The sequence below is a fragment of the Aedes albopictus genome, chromosome 2, assembly GCF_035046485.1.
Source record: "Aedes albopictus strain Foshan chromosome 2, AalbF5, whole genome shotgun sequence".
Taxonomy (NCBI): domain Eukaryota; kingdom Metazoa; phylum Arthropoda; class Insecta; order Diptera; family Culicidae; genus Aedes; species Aedes albopictus.
The window spans coordinates 95,922,802-95,944,801 of record NC_085137.1 but is presented as its reverse complement, the minus strand read 5'-3'; the positions used below and the strand labels follow the sequence as shown (position 1 = coordinate 95,944,801).

The following is a 22,000-nucleotide window of genomic DNA, read 5'->3' as shown; positions in this document are numbered from 1 at the left end:
TTTTTTATCCCGCAAAAATGAGGATTGTTCTTTATAAATGAAATCATGAGTTATAAGCTCATCAACTTTTTCTACAAAATACGGAACAAACACGTCTATAGTCTTAGTAATAGTTTCCAAATTGCATCGATCAGTGGTTAGTCATTGTTGAAATAAAACCGATTCTTTATCATTCGCTTTTAATAATGATGTTAGTTCACTGGTTCTAGGCACACAATAATACAATTTCAGCAAACAGAATGCTGTTTTATGCATTCAGATATCAAAACAAGCTGAGAAACAGGTTCTATTCCAGTTGGGATGTAACGCCAAGAAAAAAAAGGCACCCAATCAAACAAAGTTGTAATGACCATTGAGTGTTATTAAATGGGTATAAGGATTCTTGATACATCCTGTACGAGTTAATGCGCAACACGCTAAAAAAAATAACATGAAAAAGTTTTTGTTAGAAAAACTTTTTTTCCTTAAAAGTGCCCATCTTGTGATGTATGGAGGAAAGTTAGGCAACAATATTGACTTTCTTTGGAAAAAAAATTCAAAACATAAAAAAGTGGGCATTTTCTGTAAATTGACTTTTAATTTTAAAAATATATTTTTTAGCGTATAAAAATGTATTTAGAATTTTTAAAATATTTTTTCATGAAAGCTTGGACAATCCTCTAAAAGTCCCCCATACAACACTTTTCTATAGGTCTTGTCATTTTTGAGCTACATCGATTTTAAAAAAATTTTCGAAAAAAAGTTAGGCCCTCTTCAAATGTTACTCTTGAAAATTTTCGAAAATTTAAGTATGCAAAGTTGCTTATAAAAACCTAGTCTTTATGCCCACCAAGTTTCATTCGATTCTGAGAGGGTGTTGCCAACCACTGGTCGAGTTGGCGCGAAATTCGTCAATAGCGGTTTTCCTACTTATGGTTTTGTCAACGACTACCTAACATTGTTAGTTGGTATGTGCATCAGCACCCTTTTCGACTTGATGCAAAACGCCCTTCAGGTAGTTGAGGGTTGGTGTCGCCAATATGGCCTTTCGGTTAATCCGAGTAAAACATCCATTGTTCTTTTCACGGAAAGGCGAAACCGTAATGGCGTTCGACCTTTGCGTCTCTTTGATTCTGAAATCGATGTGACTGAACAGGTAAAGTACGTTGGAGTCATTCTTGATTCCAAGCTTTCCTGGACACCTCACATTGAGTTCATCAATCAAGAAAGCTTGTATGGCTTTCGGGCAATGCCGGCGTACTTTTGGTACAACTTGGGGTCTAAAACCCAAGTATATCAAATGGATTTACACAACTGTGGTTCGGCCAATATTGGCTTATGGATGTCTTGTGTGGTGGCAAAAGGATGAAGTGAGAACGGTCCAATCAAAATTAGGCCATCTCCAGAGGATGTGCTTAATGGCGATGTCTGGAGCGTTCTCTTCAACTCCTACGGCAGCGCTAGAAGTTCTCTTTGACGTTGCCCCACTACACATTCATCTCAAACAAGAAGCCCTTTCTTGCACTTACCGGTTACGGGTACTCGGTCTACTAGAGGAAACTCCTGTGAACCGCACATCAACACACACCTCGTTGTTTCCACTTTTGGTGAATTGGGACAAAATTGTCCATGCTCCAAGTGATCTTACAATTGCTTGTAATTTTCCATATAGGACATTTTCCACGAAATTCCCTTCCCGGGAAGAGTGGACATCTGGTTATCTGGAAAGAAGTATTTCAGACGGCGTCGTATGTTACACTGATGGCTCCCTTTTCGAAGGTCGAGCAGGTGCTGGTGTTTATTCTCGTGAGCTAAGGCTGTATCAGTCTTATTCACTTGGTAGACACTGCACCGTTTTTCAGGCCGAAATCTTTGCTCTTATGTGCGGAGTGTAATCAGCACTTCAGCAGCACGTAATGGGCAAAGTAATATACTTCTGTTCAGATAGCCAGGCTGCTATTAAAGCACTTGCTTCGGCCAACTCCAGGTCGAAGATAGTTATCGCTTGTCGAACTCAAATCGAGGAGCTGAATTCAGCAAATGCTGTTCACCTTCTATGGGTACCTGGTCATTGTTCCATTGCTGGAAATGAATTGGCTGATGAGCTAGCTCGCTCTGGAGCATCACATGACTTCATTGGCCCTGAGCCAGCTATTCCGATATCGAAGTGTTGGATTAAGCTTCAGATTCACACCTGGGCTGTCACTCAACACAGACAATATTGGAATAGTTTGGAGTCATGTCGTCAAACCAAATTGTATAGTGCTGAGCCATCTCTACGGGTGGCGAAGTATCTAACTAATCTGTCTAAGCAGAATTGCAGCATGCTGGTCAAAGCATTGACTGGCCACTGCCGACTCAGCTATCACATGGCGAATATTCAGCAAGCTGATTCATTTGCCTGTGATAGCTGTGAATCCGATTATGGAACTTCGTATCATTTGATATGTAACTGTCCAGTTTTCGCGCAACTGCGTTTCCGAGTATTCGGTAAACACTTATTAAGTGAAATTGACTCCAGAAACCTGAATCTTCAGGATACTCTGTGGCGTACCCGACACAACACAAACTTAAATTATAATTGTACAACACAACACTATGAACACTTGTTACGTAACCACAACACACATGCATATATCACCTGAATTCATATGAAAATGTAAATATAGTTTTAGTTATTGATAGACCACCAAACCTGATAGTCTAGCTATCGTCCGAAAGAACGTCTCCAATCCGTTCCGAAATTGTAGGTACCATTGACCCTACAACTGGTGACCCCGACGTCGCGAAATCATTCGAACCGCGATTTGTCTAAAAGTGATCGAACCGCGATCGTAAAAAAAACTCTTTTCGATACCGTGAAATCGCGAAATCACAGTGCCGATATCACTCGCGTGTGAAAATCGCAATGGCGACCGAAGAACTTTCTGGAGTCGCGAGCAAAACCAAGAAAGAAGATGACGTCGACTCCAAAGAACAGCCGGTCATTGCCAAAATCAGTTTCCCGGACTTCGACCCGGACGACATTGAGACCTGGTTCATGTGTCTCGAGGCGGCATTCAGTGTTAATTCCATACGGAACGATAAGTTCAAGTTTAATGCCGTAATCGTTGCCCTCGGTTCGCGCGCGAAATTTGTGCATACAGTGATCACTAGCTGCAACGCGTCGAACACTAACGACAAGTACGACCGTCTCAAAAAAGCTGTGATGGCGCATTTCCAGCCGTCAGAAACGCAGCGATTGACCAGCCTGCTCTCCGGTATGTCCTTAGGGGACCAAAAACCAAGCGTTCTCCTTTCCGAGATGCGCCGCTTGGGCGGAGTAGGTTGCACCGACAGCGTATTGTCTAACCTCTGGTTGCGAGCCCTTCCCAACACCACTCGTTCTATCATCGCCGCCATGCCGACTGCGACGCTCGACGAGCAAGCGAAGGTGGCGGATAAAATTTTGGAAGCACCCCGTGAGCAGATCGCAGCCGTTCAGAAGCCCGAAACCTCATCGACATCGTCCCTCGAACAACGCATCGAAGCACTATCGAGACGCCTGGATGAAGCCTTGTCAGGTAGCTTCCGTGGACGCGACCGACAACGTAGCCGTCCGCGCCATCGTTCGTCCGGCCGGCGAGAAGAGACCCCAGCGAGAAGCAAGTCAAGCCGTCGTTGGATCTGTTGGTTTCACTACCGACACGGTGCCCAAGCTAGGAAGTGTGAGAAGAACAGAAGTGATAACCCCAACGTCAAGTGCATTTTTTTCGACGGGAATATCGAGGTGTACTCTCGCCCGAGAGAGAATTAGCTCCAAGTACCACCGTCGTCGACCCCGCAACACCTAGTGAACCTACCCCGACCCAAAACACCAGCAGCTTGAACCAAACCGCGGACGTCCAGCGAATCCACATCCACGACCTCAAAACTTCGAACCGGTACCTCATCGACACCGGCGCTGACATCTCTGTCGTACCACCCACACCAAAGGAACGCCTTAAGCCAACGATTTCCGAGCAACTTTTCGCCGCAAACGGTACTCCAATTCAGACCTACGGTACCAAACGCATCACCGTCGATCTGGGTTTGCGAAGAACATTCCTGTGGGTATTTGTCATCGCCGATGTGAAATCCCCAATCATCGGTGCTGACTTTCTCAAGCATTTCGATCTTCTCGTGGATCTGCGGAGAAACAAGTTGATCGATAATACCACCCGGCTGGAGATCGAAAACATCCGAGCAGCGACCGAGCCAGCCATCACCACATACGATGCGAATTCCCCGTTCGCCGTAATCCTCGCCGAGTATCGAGACATCACCGTCCTCGACATGAAGCACAAACCGACCAAAGCTAACACCGTGCACCAGATCATCACCACCGGCCCACCCGTGTTCTGCCGTCCCCGCCGGTTACCTGTGGACAAGCTGAAAGAAGCGAAAGCTGAGTTCCAGTTCCTAATGGAGCAAGGAATTTGTCAGCCGTCGAAAAGCAGCTGGGCCAGCCCGCTGCACCTCGTCAAGAAGTCGAACGGCAAGTGGCGACCCTGTGGTGACTACCGGAACCTGAATGCCATCACCGTTCCCGACCGGTACCCCGTGCCTCACATACAGGATTTCTCCAGCATCATGCACGGTAAGAAAATTTTCACCTGTATTGATTTACAGCGTGCATACCACCAAATCCCAGTAGCTCCCGAAGATGTCCCCAAGACGGCCATTACAACCCCTTTCGGACTCTTCGAGTTCAAATATATGACCTTTGGGCTGCGGAATGCAGGTCAAACACTGCAAAGGCACCTGCACGCCATCCTGGGCGACCTCGATTTCGTCTATCCCTACATCGACGATCTCTGCATTGCATCGGACAACGTAGAGCAGCACAAAGAGCACCTCCGCACCGTTTTCGAACGGTTGAGGCAAAACGGCCTCGTCATCAACGCCGCAAAATGCCAGATTGGTCAGGAATCAGTCGATTTCCTGGGCCACGAAGTCACTCCTGACGGAATCAAGCCCAAGCGCAGCAAGGTCCAAGCAATCCTGGATGTCCCGAGGCCAACAAACGCCAAGCAGCTGAAGAGGTTCCTCGGCACGATAAATTTCTACCGACGTTTCATCCCACGAGCAGCAGCAAACCAACAGATTCTGCAGGCGATGATCGGTGGAAATGTCCGCAACGATACCACAGCACTCGAATGGAGCGAAGCCACGAATGAAGCATTCAAACGATGCAAGCAGGATTTGGCGAACGCTACTCTGCTTGCTCACCCGTCTCCCGAAGCGAAGCTCGCCCTAGACGTCGACGCTTCTAACACGTGCATCGGAGCCGTCCTACACCAGATCACGAACAAAGGCCCTCAACCACTTGCTTTCTTTTCCAGAAAATTGAGCGAGAGCCAACAAAAGGCTAGCACGTACGATAGGGAGCTAATCGCTATGTACGAAGCAGTCAAGCACTTTCGTGATATTCTGCAGGCTCGAGATTTCTGTATCTATACAGATCACAAGCCCCTCACCACCGCTTTTCAGCAACGACCCGACAAAGCAACTCCAACACAACAGCGCAGACTCAGCTACATCAGTGAGTACTGCACCGACATTCGGCATGTATCGGGCGAAGCAAATAAAGTCGCCGACATGCTGAGTCGCATCAACACCATTACCACCACCGAGGCAATCGACTACGACCAAATGGCTGAGTTGCAGAAGACCGATCCCGAGCTGCAGAAATTTTTGGAGAACCCACCAACCAACACAACCGTCAAGCTGAAGCGACTGAAATCACCTCTAGTCTCCACACCGATATACTGCGACATCTCTACAGAAGCCATCCGTCCATTCGTCCCACACGAATTTCGGCGGAGAATCATGGAGAAGCTGCATAGTGTATCCCATCCCGGAGTTCGTGCCACTACTCGACTCGTCTCTGAGAGATTCATCTGGCCTTCTCTTCGTCGCGACTGCAAACAGTTCGTTACCCACTGTATCCCTTGCCAGAAATCCAAAGTACAGCGACACAACAAGACTCCGATAGACAGGATCTCAACCCCGAACGAACGATTTGCACACATCCACATGGATCTCATCGGCCCGCTTCCACCGTCCGAAGGTAATATGTACTGTCTCACCATCATCGACAAATTCACCCGATGGCCTGAGATTTTCCCACTACCTAACATGACAGCGCACACCGTCGCACGTGCCTTCGTCAGCGGCTGGATCTCCCGATTCGGTGTTCCGACAAATGTAACTACGGACTGTGGGAGACAATTTGAATCCGAGTTGTTCCGCACACTGACACGGATGCTCGGAATCACACACCTGCGCACCACTCCATATCATCCGCAGGCTAATGGGCAGATCGAGCGCACACATCGTCAACTCAAAGCAGCTATAATGTGCCATCAGAACTCTCGTTGGACCGAAGTTCTACCCATCGTGCTCCTCGGAATCCGATCATCGCTGAAGGAAGACCTGCAAGCAACGGCTGCCGAGCTTACCTACGGCACTTCACTTCGACTGCCTGGTGAGTTTTTCGTCTCTGGTGAGAGCAACAAGCCGACACCAGAATTCGTCGCCGATCTGAAGACCACGATGTCGAAGCTGAGACCCGAACCTACGAGCAACCACTCAAGAGAATCTGCCTTCGTCCAAAAGCAGCTATCTACCTGCAGCCACGTTTTCGTGAAGGTAGGAGCAATTAAACCTCCGCTCACTCAGCCGTACGATGGGCCATATCGTGTGGTTCGTCGGAAGAAAAAGCTTTTCATCGTGGACGTGAACGGCAAACACATTGCCGTTTCAATCGATCGTTTGAAGGCAGCGTTCATGCAGGTAGACGATCGATGCCCCGATGCTGCAGCAGCAGCGCCAGAACAGACTACCTACCAAACACGCTCTGGACGTCGCGTGAAGATCCCTCGTCAATACTGGTAAAACTATGGGGGGAGTAGTGTGGCGTACCCGACACAACACAAACTTAAATTATAATTGTACAACACAACACTATGAACACTTGTTACGTAACCACAACACACATGCATATATCACCTGAATTCATATGAAAATGTAAATATAGTTTTAGTTATTGATAGACCACCAAACCTGATAGTCTAGCTATCGTCCGAAAGAACGTCTCCAATCCGTTCCGAAATTGTAGGTACCATTGACCCTACAACTCTGTTGTTCTTAACTCGCTGTGGTAAAGAGCTATAGGCTCTCTTTCGCTTTATGCGTTATTACAGTGCCCTTTTCAGGGCGCTGTTTGAACCCATTGTGGTACGCTTGTGCGTTAGTACCCTCTCTCAGGGTATTTTTCCTATTTCCCTACCTGTCCCTATCCACATCCAAATCCTTTTTCCTTCCTTTTCCCTCAGGTAGATGATGAAATAGCACAGACAAACAGACATACTACTTAGAAGAAAATTGCTTCAAAAACATCGTTTGGCATCTCACTAGCACCCTCTATAATGCTCAATCCGAAGCATTCATTTGCAGGTGTTGTTTCCCTCGGCTCGATGTAATAATTTTGCAGGTGACGACTCCCCCGTGCCGTCATCCATTCATAAAACATGAATGAAGGTTCATGATTGAGTCATTTTATGTAAACATTGATCGGCGTCGCGTTCATTTCTCAGCAAAATTGAGGCACAGCAGCGCCACCATGACAGATGCGAGCACAGTCCGAACCACAGTTTATTTTCAAAATGACCGTTAAATCGTGCGATGATTGTGATTTGAGTAGTATGTCTGTTTGTCTGTGGAAATAGGTTGTTATTTTGGCGATGGCACAAATGTCCCAAATGGAGGATAACGTGCCTCTGGAGCCGGCCTTCTGATACCTGATACCTGATATACATGTCAATGGTTGCTCCTTCGTGATTGATCCGAGCTGGTGCTAATGGCACTGAGATCCAAATGAATAAGGGCCGTGACACTTCCCTTATTTTCAAAGTGCAATTAGAGCAGCTCATACATTTTTTATCAATATCAGCAATTCAAGTTCTTATAAGTCAGTTTGGAAGGGACAGGAATATTATAATGTCATCGTTGTTGCTTCTAGAGAGCGAGAGTACTCTGCGTCCTGCGTCTGTATTATACAGATTTTTGACCTTCTATACAGACAAGATACAGAGTACAGAAAAATACAGATTTTTAAAATGCGATACAGATTTCTCCACAAACCACAAAATTTGAAATCAAAAATTTTTGAAAACTAAATTACTGCTTAAACTTTGAAGAATCTATGAAAATTTGCGCATTTTCACACATGTTTAAAAAATAATAATACCAGTAAAAATTAAAAACCATAAAAAAGTACTACATTTTTATTAGTTTCTATTGAAATCTAAGACTCTCTGTGTCTCTTATACCCTGTAATACGGCAAAACAGAAAAATCTGTATTGATACAGAATTTTGATAAAATAATCTGGCCCCACAACCCGCACTGACTGGGATATTTGTTCGACGGAAAGGGTGGAAGATTTGGAGTCACCGTTGGGCCGGTGATGCGATCCATGGATAGGGGATATTTATAGTGCTGTGGTGATTACTATACTGCCCCTCTTCGCATGTCAGTCCTACACACTTAGAATAAATTACAGTATTCGGTGAAAAAAAATCACCGAAACTGGTCTGTAAACAAGCAAACTACAGTATTACGGCGAAATCGATTAAATCACAGGAGATAATCGGTGAAATCTAAGAAATCACCGAAGAACCGGTGTAATCAGACAAATTTACAGGAGATCTGTGAATATTTTACCGAACAAATCGGCGATGGGACTATTTTACCGTACTACAGTAAAATGCGTTTGATAGCCACGCCAGCAGCTTTGAGCATCAGTTCTATTAGAATTTGCGCATCATCTCCAAGCAAGACTCACTTGTACAGTGGCAGACCTTCTGCATACGAAACAGAAGCGGAGCCACTGGACCACCAAGCACGTCTTTATTTTTTTCAGAGTGAGATTTAAACTTACAAAAATTAATTGTAGGTATCACATTACTTGATCCATCTCGAAACTGTGCAACATTCAGATATGTAATGCCTGTAGACTAAGGGCACCGCATTGTGTAACTGTTTTTCAAGATTATCTCCTAATTGTTATTATATGCGTTTTGACTACTTCCAGGGTTGTTACGAGAAAGGTGGAAAAAAATCCGCGCCAAACCCGCGCGAGAGAAATTTCAATCCGCGCCAAATCCGCGCGATACTGGAAATAAATTCGCGCCAAATCCGCGAGAGCTTGAAGGTATTTTTTTTTCTTTCTTCACGTTATTGAAGAAATCCATTAAATCCATTAAACTGGAATGGACTGCTGGAAGAAGAATAAACTTTTGATTCGTAAATCAACGCAACTCATGCTTTCTGAAAGTTAGTTTGAAGACGTTTCGGCAAAACTTTCGTTATTTTTTTTCCAAAAACATTTCTTAAAGATCCATTGGGCGATTTTTGAAAAGAATTTTCTATACAAAATATAAGAAAAACTGAAGAAATTGTATAAGAAACTGAAAAAAAAATCTTTGAAATAAACAGAATGGAACTTTCTTGGCTTTCTTTAAGTATTACTAAATATTTTTGGAGACAGTAACACGAACAATTTTTTTTTAAATAATTTTTTGAAACCAGTATGAATTTGAGAAGGATACTCATGAAAAATTCTCATAAGATCACTTCGAACATTTTTTGAGTAATGTCTTAGTAGTTCTTGAATGAATCTTCAGTGAGGAATTTTCCAAGGAGAATACTTGGCAAAACCTGAGAAAACGTCCCTTAAAATGAGTAATCTTATTTTATTTTATTGATGCACAAGAGGATCATGGGGCCAAGTCTCCAATGCAAGTCCAAGAACTCACATCGTCCATAATACACCGTGGAATTTGGGAGTAGGTATTGCAACCTCTTTAGCCATGTGGCTTTAAAGTTTTGCGTGGCCTTAAGGATGACGAAAGGTGGGAGATTGATTTTGCGAATTGAGCTGTAAAAGAATGTGTTGTTAATTAAATTGTCAACGTTATTTACCCTTGCGTATTTTCAAACAAAATGAACAAATTTGACGACCAACCATGTTCAGTGAACTAGCATAAACAGCTCTTCTTGTGATTCTTGATCTTGTGTCTTCAATATTGGAAGCTTGGTTAATAATAATTTAAAAAAAAAATAGAAGGATAAATTGTGTAACAACCTCCTTCCTTATAGATATAGAAATCAAATTGATATAAACAACAAAAAAGAGCCGTGACGCTTCTTCGTTTGATCACGAAAAGTATCGGCTCTTTTTGACACCACGAGTGTGCTACATTTAAGCCCCGAGACCTGACAGCAATCAAGCTGATCACAAGGTTGTGCCTCTGCCCAGAGGAAAACGTCCCTTAAAATGGATAATTACTTGAAAAATCCTAGATGGACAATGCTGACAATTTTCAAGATTTACTTGCTGGAGTCCTTTGAAATTCCTACAGGGTTTTCCTGGATTTTTAGGAGTTTATCCAAGAATTCCTGCAGTAATATATCCAGGAATGCCAACAGAGATCCCCCAGAGTTTTTCGCCAAAGTTTTTACTAGCAGTTTCCTCTATGATACCCTTCAAAAGATTTTTTCCCGAAATAATCTAGGGATTTATCTAGGAATCTCTTCAAAATATATAGCTGGTGCCTTTCAAAATTGTACCAGTAACTCGGGCAGATTACTATTACCCTTTCGGCTTCCGATAAACGGATATCTTTCGGGTATTACATTCAAAGGAACACCACCGCCGGCGGCGGACGATACGTTACGTCTGGGACGAATGTGGACTATGCAGTGGGCTCATACTTACGATAAAACGGAACATAGTTAATTCCCAGAAAAGGCGCAATATAGCGACCGAAACGTCGGATGAAAGCTTAAGAATCCATTTTTGAGTTATTCCTCCAAAGACTGAACGCCATACCTCCCAACATATCCAACAGTCGAAATTCGAAGGAATTGCTAGAAACAAATTTGTTTTTTTTTTTAGAAACAAGAACTCAAAAGTTGAATAAAGATGCACAATGGAATTGAAATTGGAAGAATCGTTGCACAATTTCTTCAAAAAAATATTTTGAAGAGCTGATGAAATTCGTAAACGATTGCCGTAGTACACCAAAACGAAAACTTGCTCCAAATTCTTCACTAGTAGGATGTTAAGGTCAACATGACCCAGTCAGGCACGCTGAACGTACACTACGCTATCGTGGTGCAAAAATTCTAACATCTTAGGAGGGTTAAACAAATATTTACTTTTCATAATTTCTAATTCAAGTGCCGATAATCATTCAAATATTTCGCTGTACACACTACAAAAATCATTTCCGCGCCAAATCCGCGCGAGGGCCAAATTCCATGGGTAAATCCGCGCCAAATCCGCGAAAATCGCGAAATCCGCGGAATTCGCGAAATCCGCGCTGTTGTAACAACCCTGTACTTCTCGGCCTGAATCTGGAACACAACGTTGATCGCGGCTTGCAGTCGTTGGCTGTAGGAAAAAAAAACTGTTTCTCCACTGTCTACGTTCAAGCTACACTGATTGATACGTACGTACACGTTCGCTGATCGGTCGTCGTAATAATTTACCCTGTTCGGAAGTTTGTAAATATACACAAACCGCATTTGCTCGTACTCATGTCCCAGGTACACACTGTAGCAGCTATACTACTTGGTTCCGCTACCGGAGGCCGCTCTCCCCGCAAGTGAATATGAAACGAAACAGACCACCTCCCCCGTCACTCCTTCGTTCGCCTGTAGAAATACTATATTGCACCACACCAGGAGGTTTCATTTACGGCAAGAAAAAACACACGTATTATTTTCATATTTTCATGCCGTCGAAAAAACTCTCTTTTCTATGGGCCGCATCTTGCACTATATTGTAGCTATAGATATACAAGTCCGTGTCCATTCAGCACGACGAACGACAACGGTGATGATGATAATCCTCTTCTCTTCAATTCGTCTTCACCCTTGCCTTTGCTCAAGCCTACACCGCACGAAGTTCCAGCTTTTCCAGTTTTTTTCCTCATTCACTATAATCCGCACTTTAAATTCATACAAACACACCAAGTTGGGGTTTATGTCGTTCTCGACATTTACCTACACTAAAAACTCGACACGTTGTTAATTGGCAATCATCATTGAACCCTTTCTTCACACCCGGTTCACTTCAGGAAAATGTTTTCCGCAAAATAGATATAACTCGGCATCCGCAGATCGCACTTCTTCTAGCGACGAAGGCCTACGCGAATATCTCTATCTAGAGGCACTGACTGGAGCTGCACTCTCCGTCTGTTGGGTGAAATCGCACCCAAAACTACTATACTACTGAACACTGGGTGGTGGTGATGCTGAATACACAAACACGCACATCATCTCTCGCGATGTGGACACAAACTACCACCCAACGACGACAACAACGTCAGCGAATTGATGACGATGAACAAACTGTATGTGCTTACTTGCACTACGAGTGCTGGTATATTGCTGGTTTATTGAATTTGGTGGTGGCGGCGGCCCTGACTGTGGTGGCAGGCAGTGCTGGAAAATTGACCGTCCGACGTGGAATGTAGTTAATGGGTAGTGTTTGGTAAATGTTTTTAATTGCTGTTTAAACGAGTAAATGCTTGTTCTTCTTGGCATAATGAACATGAAAGCATAATAGAGAAAGAAGTTGTTTTCCAGTTGAGCCTTCTATGAGCAATTCAATCATCCTTTGCAAATTACCAGTTTTTCATTCTACTGTATATTTTCCGACGGGACCGAAGATATTCTAAGTCAAACAAGTCAAGAAAACCATCATTGTAAAAAAAATCAGACCTGATCGTGCATCGAACTCACACTCAGTCTGCATAAAACCCGCGTTTACCAATTTATACAATATACTGATAATTGTACAATATCAAAATTCCCAGGGAACGTCAAGATCCAGTCATTACTTGCAGAGGATAGACAAAATGATCGGCACAAGCAAAAATTTCACTTTTCAAAAATTAGTTAGGTAACCCTTTTAAAAAGAGCATCAAAAAATCTTAAATTTTCACTGCAAGTAGATCACTTAATTGTATATCAATGATCCAATTTGGATAAGATTGGGCTATTCTACATGGAGTTAGATTCCAGAGAAAGGCATAATTATTCGATAGTCAACTTTGAGTTGTTATTTCTCTCGAATTCAGTGAACCAAATGCAATGACATTCGACCGCTGATGACTTATATGATGAGCTTCGAAAACCTTTTGATTCAAATAAAAGTTGCTAACACAAAAAAAAAAAATAAACTGGTTGCCTTTGCGCTGCTGTCACTTTTCTATATATCCTATCCATGGTAGAATGATGAACACGAGGATGTTGATGTGTGGCTCTTGTTCCTTTTCCAGTCCGATTGGGGGTCCATTATGAGTTGCCGTTCGCCAATATCCAAGATTCCGGGTCCGTTAGAGCATATGCTCTGAAGGGTCAAGTGCCAGCCGCTCTCTGGGGGAAGAGCAACTGACGAAAAATTGCAAGTGCCGGGGCTGGGATCGAACCCATGACAATCCACTTATGAAGTAAACATGTAGCCACTACGCTACAGGCCCCGGCACGATTCGGACTTAGAAAAACTTCCTCAGATATCGAACTTAGAAAAGTTTTGTCAGCTTTTCATGTGGTTTGAGTGAATTCAACATGTGGGATTCATCTGCGTGGGAAAGTGTGCTGATTTATTACTCGATGACCGCACGGTGGCACCCCTCCATCCTTCCAAGGAATTCCTTCTGGGATTCCACGGGAATTCCATCGGAGAATCCTTCGCGGTTATTCCAAAAATTTGTTCAAAGGTTCCTCCAGGAGTTTCTGGTGGGATTCCCAGGGAGTTCTTCCGGGGGTTTAGTTAGGTTTTCTTTAGAAGTTTCCTCTGGGGTTCCCTAGGATTTTCTCCTGAGATTCCTAAAAAGGTTTCATCTGGGATCCCCTTCAAGAGCTCTTGCTTCTTCCAGAGATTTTTTCTGGAATTTCTTAACCCTCCTAAGATGTTAGGCTAAGCGCACCACGATGGCGTAGTGCACGTTCATCGAGCCTATGTGGGCCATATTGACCCCAGACCCCAACACCCTACTACGGTGACGAAATTACTTGAGATTATTTCAGGAATTCTTAAATTACTCCAAAATTCCTTCTAGGATTACCCCAGCAATTTTTCCTGAGATTACTCCGAAAATTTTTCCCATGGTTTCTCCACATATTTGTTCTAGAATTCCTCTAGGATTTCCTTCTGTGACTCCTCAGGGAGCTTTATCTGAAATTGTTTTTGAGGTTTCTTCAGAAGTTCCCTCTGGGACATCTTTCAAATTCTATCAGAGATTCCTTCTGGGACTTCATCCAAGATTCGTTCCAAAATTTCTCAAGGAGTTCCGGTAATCCTCCAGGAGATTCTCCTAATAGCTTCTGTGAAAAGCCAGAAGGAACCTGCTGGGGTATTTCCTCATGGAAATCCTGTAGGAAGTTCATGAGGAATTTGTTTATAGAACAAACAGCAGGAGACATTTTTCAAAATACTCCCTAATAAACTCCTGAAGGATTTCCATTAGAAACATCTGAAAGAAATCCAGAATGACCTTCCAGATCTGAAGGAACGGAAGAAACGGAACTCTAAGAGGAAAAGAAAAAAGAGTACCTGGATGAATCCAGTGGCGATTCCCTTAGCTCAAATCTACCTGTTCAACATATGTAAATACTTGATTTTTCTAATCAAATTAGCTTTCAATTAGTAGAAAACGACGAGAATAGCTATCCTCATACATTTCCGATTTGATTTTGATCTCAAATTATCTGCTATTGCAAGTTTTAGGGTCGTTGAACAGGTAAAAAGTGAGGTTACGAGACGCCACTGGATGAATCCTGGAAAGAGTTCCTGGATGAATCCTGGAAACAGTTCCTGAAGAAACCCTGGAAGCAGTTTCTGAAAGAATTCCAGAAGAACTTCCTGGAATAAGTTCTAAGAGGAATCCCTGAAGAAGTTTCGGCAGAAATCAACGAAGGGGTTTCTGAAGGAGCCCAGGAAAATGCCCGAAGGAATCGCTGATCGAGCTCCCGAAGAAATCCCGAAAGAATCCTGGAAGTAATACCTGGAGGAATCCCGTAAGAAATTCCGGGTAAAATGGCTGGAATTCAAGGAATACCATTTCAAAATAAAAAAAAACTTCGATAAACATTCCAAAAGAAACTTTTAGGAGAATTTGGGATGGAATTTTTCGAGGATGAAGGAATCTAAGAGTTCCTGAAGTAATTTTAGAAGGTATTTCTTAATCCCAGAAAAAAATCTCGGAAGTAATTTATTGAGGAATCCTAGTAAGAGCTCTTGAAGGTATCGCATACGGAATCTCTTTAGGAATCTTAAAAGAAGTTCCTGGAAGATCCCCATAAAATCATCAAAAATTGCCTGGGAATCCTAGCTTAGTTTTGATTAAAAACTGCCAGAAAATCGTCTTGTACCAACTTTTCGAACCCTCTAAGCCGGTGGTTCCCAAAGTGGGCGAAATCGCCCCCCAGGGGGCGAAAATCAGACCGAAGGGGGCGAAAATTTGAAAAACCAAAATTGGGGGGCGAAAATACTAAAAAGGGGGCGATTTTTCAAATGACTGAGAAATATCAAAAGTATTGAAATGTATTGTATTGAATGTCAAAAAATCATTACAACTCCCTGACATTTTAAGATTTTTTTGTTTCTAAGATTATTGAAAAATGTCTGTTTCGAGATAGACGAAATGTTACAGAATTTTTGATGTTAACGTGAATTTGATGGCGAAATTCTAAGAAAAAAAAATAATACTGCTATACTAATTTCCGAGAGAATTCCCAGTTATTCTGGAAATCTCCTTAATAAGAAACTTCTATGGTGAAAATTCATGATTTATTTTAGTCCAAATTGTGAAAGAAACAGGTTTTTTTTACTTGATACGAAGCTTTTGTTTTTAATTTACATGCGGTTTGTTTTTCATGAAAATTTCAATCATAAAAATGAAGTTTAAAATGAATCTAAGGACACTATTCGGGTGAAATTCGTCACACATTGTTTGAAAATATTTCAGAGAGGCTTCCTGGAGGAATTCCAACATTGCTTATTACTAGGAGCTTTTTTGAATTTTTTCCACAAATACAGTGTTGAATTTCCTCGAAACCGAATAATGACTGATGCATGTCTTCTTATTTGACAATAAAACGTTTTCCAATATTTGTAATTGTTTTTCAATTTCTTATTTGAGTACTTGTGGTGACCAAAAATCTCGGTTGTTGAAGAACACTGGTAAAACATCTGATCGTAAATGTTCACAACCCGCTCTGTTTTACTCGATTATGTTCAAGAATATGTATAGCACAAACATGATTTCAAAACGTATTGGTTTTACATGCAATAATAAAGTTTTTCTTAATGCATTTGCAAAAAAAAAACTCAACGAAAATGAGAGCGATTCTAATTTAGATACATCAAATACCAGGTTTGCCACAGTAGTGATAAATAGTGAGCTTTTAAAGGCTTCCACTAAGTAAATTTTCAGGAAAAATTGAATTTCACTTATGGCAGGGGGCGAAAATGTTTTTCTCAAGCTTCAAGGGGGCGATACCTCCTAAAAGTTTGGGAAACACTGCTCTAAGCAGAATACCCTCTTCGAATGAGTGTAATCAGTTTCGTACCTTTTAATTTCGCCCTAATTTCTTATCCTTTGACAGCTACGCGTATTTCGACTACCACTTGTAATCTTCCTCAGTGTCAGTTATCCACATCTGTCAAAGGATAAGCAATTAGAGCGGAATTAAAAGGTACGAAACTGATTACACTCATTCGAAAACAGAAAATCGTCTTAAACTCCAATTTTCCATGAAGTTTTAAGACATTTTTTTGCAGTTTTTGGTGAAAAGTATCCTAAAAATGAATACTCTGACGAATGGCTCACTCACAATAAATTTAGGTAACAAAAATATCTACAAAAGCACGCTAAGAGATTGAAATTGATCAAGTGACTCCAAAAGTTTTTTTTGTAAAAAGTTAAATGAGTGAAATTCTTAAAAACTCATATTTTGCGACTGTGGAAAAAAATAATATTCTATGAATTTATACAAAACCAATTTTTGAGATTCATAAAAAAATGAAAAACAATTGAACATTAAACGAATGATGGTGCTCAAATTGAAAGCACCTTTTTATTACTCGAAAATTCAACACTTTTGAAAAATAAGCCTCAGTTTCATATACATCTCAAGTATAAACGTATGCTCACTAGTACCAGAAACGGATTGAAAAAGCCATTGTCCTTCAATCCAACTTTCACAACACAGTGTAAATAATACTGGCCAAACATTTCAATAGGTCCTATCTGCATTTGAGAGGCTCTCTTTGTTCACTTACAATTAGTGCAATGTAATGGTACACTTTTCAACTACTTTTGCAGTACAAATCAAAAGTCGATTGTTTTGACCATCGTTTAATGCAAGGAGACAATCGTAATACAAATAAACAACTGAGAGATTAATGAAAGAGAGGGAAACCAAAGAGAGCCTCTCTTTTGCAGATAGGACCTTTAGACATGTTTGGCCTGTAGTATACCGCCTATATAATATTGATTATAATATCATACCGCCTACGAGTACGAGGCGGGGCCCGTGGCGTAGTTGTCACATACGTTCACTTCATTAGCGGATGGTCATGGGTTCGATCCAAGCCCCTGCACTTCGTCAGTTGCTCTTCCCCCCTGACAATTCTACTAAAATTCTTGTTGTTTTGTCAGAAACTTTCGAGATTTTTTTTTTTAGACTCTGAGAGAAATTCCAGGGAAGCACCCTGAAGAAAACCTCATCAAGGTCCTGGATTTTGTTATGGAATTTATAAGAAGTATTTGGGGTAGGTAGAGCTCGAAGTTTTCTGTTTCGAAGTTTCGAAGTCCATTCATGTAAATCCTATAGATATTACATACAGGGGTTACTCAAAATAACTGGGACAGGTAAAATTTTCACTTTTAAAAAAATGTTCAACTCGCTGTAACATTTCGAAAAGTGCATCAAATATTCTGATTTTTTTACTGTAAGTTCATCAACTAGTTGTGTATCAGTAGTCCAATTTTGGAGAAGATCGGACCATTGTCCACGGAGTTATAAAGACTCTAGAAAAAGGTAAAATTATCCGATAGCCAACTTTGAGCTGTTATACCTCCGGATTCAATGAACCGAATGCAATGAAATTTTGACCATTCATGACTTGTATAATGAGCTTTGAAAAACCTTTGACTTAACTTAAAATTCTTAACACGGAAGAAAATTATAACAGGGTGTCGACTCAATTTTGAAAATCAAATTCCCTGACTTTCCCTGACTTGCCAGTCTATTTCACTGAAAATTCCAGGTCATAGAAATCTAAACTTCAGAGTGTCTACCCATGAGATAAAATAAAAATCGTTGAATTTTCCCGGTTTTTCTAGGAGTGAAGAAAATAAAAACAAGGGAATTGTACCAGATTTTTTCCTAGAAATTTAAGACATATTGGCAGTTTTTTCTTCCGATTTTTTCTACCTGATACGCTATGCTGGAAATAACTTTAAACATGTTAAAAAAAAACTCCTTAATTTAGTTGAAAATCCATTCAGAAGGTCAATTAAATAACACCAAAATGACAATTAGCATATTCGATGGACGTTATTCCTAGAACATCATTAGAATGGCATCTTGGTTTTGTTGTATTAGTTAAAGCTAAACCAGATGTTCAGATCCCGTGGCTGCAATTTTGTCGCAAATTTAGCCTGTTTGTATATTTATATTTCATAATGAAAAAAATATAAAATCTGGATTTCTGCCGAGCACTCGACAAAAATCCTTGAACAAGAAGTTCATCCAAAAGTTCTTATATATTATTACTGCTACATGCTGTAAATAAGTACACTAAAAGTATTGGAAACATCTGAATGTAGCTTATAAACTTTCGTAAAGTGTAAAAAAGACCTTTATGATTCGTGTAACTTTCTATGGAAAATTTCCAATGCCAACAAACTCACTTTGAACTCTTTTAGAAGTTTCGAAATTTCACCAGTTTCATTTTCTAGAAATTATGTTTCAACAATAGTTTAGCTCTATCAAACACTTTTGCAAAGTAATATGGATTTGCTAAACTCTACCTGATTCCACTAGCATTGATTGGAAATCCGTTGAATCCTAAATAATAATTCTTCCCAAAAAATTTCAAAAACTGGGATTTGCAGCATGAATTTCACATGAAGGACTTTTAGGAGATTGATAGTCCAGTCTTCGTTACATATTATCATTTTGAAATAGCTGAAACTTTTCAAATGTTTTTCAGGTTTCGATTTTCAACATTTTTAAAAGTCTGTCTAGAATCTTCTCACCAACCAGTATAAAAGAAAATGTCTTTTCTGTTTTATTGTGTTTTTATCTACTTAAGTCTCAAACAATTTGCAAGTCTTTTGGGATCATTGGTAAACTCGTCCCCCCCCCTGGTGCTTCCAAAATTCTCATCGGAATTTTTGATATAATTTCTTAACAGTACACTTTTTAGATCTTTAAAAAAGAACGACAGAACGGCAAGATTTTGTTTTTTTTAAGAGTTTAACTCACATATTTTCTTCAAACAAATAAACCTACATAAAATACCATCTGGTACGCTTCATTGATGATATTAGATGTGCTTGTAAGTTATCAGTATAGATAATTTGCCAAGAAACATTGCACAAGCTCACCCAAATTTTAAATTTTCATAAATTTTCCATAGTTTGAGAACACGAAAGAAAACTATTATGAATCTTAGAAAAAAACCTATGAACGCGATTTCACGAATTTCAAATGCCACCAAATCATGGAAAAAATCCATTTGAATCCTGTAGACTATGCCAGGAGATCACTAGAGATGGCGTTTGAATACACAAAAAAAACTAATCGAAAATTCGGAAATGACATGCGAAAAGTCTGCTAAGAATTTGGCAAGGAAAATTTGCTAAATAATATTAGGAAATTCATTATGAATCCCGTCAGAAATTTTTGCAGATATCTTGAAAATTTTTCCTTATAAACTTCACATAAACCATCAATAAATTGATTGATAATTTTCCTCAAGGCCATCAATACACCAAGGGGATTCGGCTAAAATATTTTATACTTTGTTTTTTTTAGAGTTCAGACATCACCGTAAGCTAAAAATGCACTAAAAACGTGTAAAGTATCTTGGGTATCCAGGTTTCTAATTGCATAAGGCTTTGATTGCCTTTAGCAGCACTTAAAGAACAAGTTGGAGATAAACAAACCAAGCTCTACTGGGATCGTAGATCTAGAATGAATAAGAAGAAGAAATAGGCAGGGGATTCAACAAAGAATTCTTCAAAAATTAAAATAAAATCTTCAATACAACGATCAGTTTAATACAACATCAGTACAACGAATTTCTAGGCATCTTAAGACTGAATGCGATAATAAATTTATTAGAATCCCATCCAGATGCAGGAGTGAAACGATATAACTAAAGAATGGGCCAAGAATCACCAAAAATGATATTTATTGAGTACTGTGAAATGTACTTGTAAGTTTGACATGAAATAAGGTTTCATAATAAAAATTAGAACAGCATTACGTTAACTGAAACTACAAACCACATGACTAAGATCATACCTTGATTTTATCATAAGTTATAATAATGGATTTAACAACTTAAAGAAACAATTTAGTTAGTTTCTCAAATTCAATAACTGTAGGAACTTGTATATTTCGAATGCATCGTTTTATGATCATTGTTATTATTATTGGTTCTTTATTATGGGGATTTTCAGCCCGAGGCTGGTTCATCCCCGAAAAAAATGATCATCGTGAAAAAATTTCCCTGACCATCAACAAAATTCCCTGACTTTCCCTGACTTTCCAGGTCCAAAAATAAATTCCCTGACTTTCCAGGTTTTCCAGGTAGTCGACACCCTGTATAACGATTAGATTATTTTTCTAATAAAACACCAAATTATCCAAAACTTCAACATCATTTCAAAATTCAAGATGCAAATTATAGTTCAATTAATTTCCCTCTAAATGACTTATAAGGACTGTTCAATTTATAAAACGGACAAATTGCTTGTGCGATATCTTTTTTATTCTTCAGTATAATCATTATCAGTTTTTTGCATAACTTTCTATGGCTATTCTCGAATGTAGGAAAAATATAACATTAAGCATAATGTTCTTTATTGTGTAACTGAAGCGGTTTTCGTAAAACATAAATAAAAACCTATTTCTCAAAATTCGACATAACTTTCCACATACTTAACATGCACATTTTCAAGAAGTTTTCAATGTATTGGAATCTTATACTATTCTACTAAAGGTAAAGCTCAATAGTTGGTCGGTAATAATACACCAATGATTCTCCAGCTTGATATAGTAAGTTGCCTTGTTTTCATAGAAATTATTAAAAAATGTACATTTAAGTCCTGTGTTGCAATAGCATCACGGATTCGGCTGAAAATTTGCCCAGAGCAGTAGAATATTGCTCTCTGAATGATACGGAAGAAAAATTTACTTTAAATTGCATTTTTCATCAAAAATATGACTCATAAAGATGGTCATATTAAAAAATTTTATATACTTTGCTCCATTGATGCAGATTTTCGACTCTAGCGAATCTTGTTTTTATTTATTTCCAACAAAGTTGGTCCTATGTTATTGTACACCTTATTTAATAATAATCGGATGCAAATTTTTCATTTCTCACATCATTGTAATGCAATATTTGCATTAGGTAGCATTGTTATTTGGAAGAACCTTCCAAAAACGAAACTGTTTTGATTACTGTGTCTGTAATGACGCACAGTAACCAAACCAGCAATGCTATGAGGAAGCAGTTTTCTGCATTTAAAACCAAATTTTTCCTACTTTCGACTGAATGCATGAAAAAAATCTTTATTTAATATTTTCATACCCTTTTTGCTTTACAATTGAATTTTATTCAAAAAATTGAAAATCACTTGAGACTTTAATATCTCAACAACTAATTTTCCAATTGAGTT

At 40.1% G+C, this 22,000-nt stretch overlaps 1 protein-coding gene across 11 annotated transcripts in view; it reads right to left on the bottom strand.

Moving 5' to 3' along the window:
• LOC109402099 (rap guanine nucleotide exchange factor 2) overlaps positions 1–22,000 on the bottom strand; it is an 86,547-nt gene that overhangs the window by 58,377 nt on the left and 6,170 nt on the right. Inside the window, exon 1 of one of the 11 annotated variants that reach the window (XM_029852691.2) lies at positions 12,075–12,646. The exons of 9 other annotated variants lie outside the window; for them this stretch is intronic. The gene's annotated coding sequence lies outside the window, so the exon portion shown is untranslated. Of the gene's footprint in view, positions 1–12,074; positions 12,647–22,000 lie in introns of those variants that run through there. One more of the 11 variants, XM_029852690.2, reaches the window with a different exon arrangement.